At 40.4% G+C, this 2,163-nt stretch overlaps 1 protein-coding gene across 1 annotated transcript in view; it reads right to left on the bottom strand.

Moving 5' to 3' along the window:
• Window positions 1-1,920, bottom strand: part of rin3 (Ras and Rab interactor 3) — a 27,270-nt gene extending 25,350 nt beyond the window's left edge. Inside the window, exon 1 of the mRNA XM_042325267.1 lies at window positions 1,439-1,920. The gene's annotated coding sequence lies outside the window, so the exon portion shown is untranslated. The remainder of the gene's footprint in view (window positions 1-1,438) is intronic.
• Window positions 1,921-2,163: the final 243 nt, after the last annotated feature.

The following is a 2,163-nucleotide window of genomic DNA, read 5'->3' as shown; positions in this document are numbered from 1 at the left end:
TCTCAATTGTCTCAAGATTTGAAAATCTTTTTCCTGCCTCATCCCCTGCATCTACATTGATTGAAGTGGATTTAACAAGTGACATGAATAAGGGGTCATAGCTTTCACCTGGATTCAACTGGTCAGTCTATGTCATGGAAAAAGCAGCTGTTTTTCATGTTTGTATACTCAGTGTACATCAAGCTGACTCACGTCTCACTACAGAAACAGAAGATTGGCTCTTGTGATCCATTCCGGCTCATACAAACCATGGCTCTTGCAAGATTAATACTGTTTGCTTTGGAACTATCATCTTGCCAAGGGTGAGTTATCTTTGGCATAAGCTTGCAAAAGTTAGGATTGTTAAAAAAAAAAGAAAGAATATAATCAAAAAAGGTTGTTGAAGTAGAAGACCTTATCTTTGGTTTAGAGACCTTGAGCCCAGAGTTACACAGACTAAACTCCTGTCCATTTGTTTGTTTTTACATACCAGACCCAACTGACCTTTTAGTACAGAGTTAGAGCCACAGAACTAATGGACAATTCCATGACAGTGAGAGAAGGAAATCTTTTCGGTATCTCATATTGATCTGGAAATTCTCACATATAAACTTCATTAGGAGGAAGGATGTTGGACATGCTTTTTATATTTGTGTCATAAACCATTTTTGAGAAAAATCATTATGAAAGTGGCCATTTTAGGTCCTTTTTAGACACATGTCTCCTGTAAGATCCTATGATCTGTCAACCGTACATGATACAGACAACATCTTGGAGTCATTATACTGTAAGATCCTATGATCTGTCAACTGTACATGATACAGACAACGTCTTAGAGTCATTATACTGTCAGATCCTATGATCTGTCAACTGTACATGATACAGACAACGTCTTAGAGTCATTATACTGTCAGATCCTATGATCTGTCAACCATACATGATACAGACAACATCTTGGAGTCATTATACTGTCAGATCCTATGATCTGTCAACCATACATGATACAGACAACATCTTGGAGTCATTATACTGTCAGATCCTATGATCTGTCAACCATACATGATACAGACAACATCTTGGAGTCATTATACTGTCAGACCCTATGATCTGTATCATGTACGGTTGACAGATCATAGGATCTGACAGTATAATGGCTCCAAGATGTTGTCTGTATCATGTACGGTTGACAGATCATAGGGTCTTACAGGAGACATGTGTCTAAAAAGGACCTAAAATGGCCACTTTCATAATGATTTTTCTCAAAAATGGTTTGTGATACAAATGTAAAAAAAACATTTAAAACATCCTTCCTCCCAATTAAGTTTCTATGTGAGAATTTTCATAACAATCTGAGATACAAAAATATTTTCTGCTACCGCTGGCGTGGAACAGTTAGAGGCTCTAAGCCCATTCTAGATATTATATTTCTATGGTTGGTACAGAGTTTGTTTCTTCATACCCAGTAGATGCGGTCTCCTGAGAGAGAACAGCTGTTTTCATCATTCTCTCGTTCGTACTCAAACTCTTTCCTAATGTCCGTCTTCAAAGCAACCCCCTCTGTCAGTCACACACAACTCCACTGGAACAATCCATGATGATAGCCTGAGAACTCCTCCATGTCCTTGGATCTGTTCTCAATCTCCCTTTTCTATCTCACACTGTGTTCCTCTCTATCTTTATTTTTCACACTCTAGTCCCGCAGTTTTCAAAAAGTTTGGTGACAGGAAAAGTATTCTCTCTCTCTCTGACTCTTTCTTTCCCCCTCCCCTCTTTCTGTGTCTCTACTTCCTGTCTCTCTGAGCAGAGTAGCTTTCAGGAAGAGGTAGACCAGTGTGGTCAGCCTGCCGCCCTCCTCTCCTCCACTCCTTCCCCCTTCACACAGCTAGCCTTCAGGTCTGCCAAGAAGATCACAGATCTCCTAAAAAAACGGTTCAAACCCTCCCTCTCTTTCTCCTCTTCTTGTCCCACTTCTCTTTCTCACACACACACTTGGTAGTTATTCTCTCTCTCTCTCTCTCTCTAACACACTTGGCAGTTATTCTCTCTCTCTCTCTCTCTCTCTCTCTCTCTCTCTCTCACTCATACACTTGGCAGTTATTCTCTCTCTCTCTCCCTCCTCTCTCTCTCTCTCTCTCTCTCTCTCTCTCTCTCTCTCTCTCTCTCTCTCTCTCTCACTAACACACT

The sequence above is a fragment of the Oncorhynchus tshawytscha genome, linkage group LG08 (genome assembly GCF_018296145.1).
Source record: "Oncorhynchus tshawytscha isolate Ot180627B linkage group LG08, Otsh_v2.0, whole genome shotgun sequence".
NCBI classification, from domain to species: Eukaryota; Metazoa; Chordata; class Actinopteri; order Salmoniformes; family Salmonidae; genus Oncorhynchus; species Oncorhynchus tshawytscha.
This window is presented reverse-complemented; position numbering and strand designations above follow the sequence as displayed.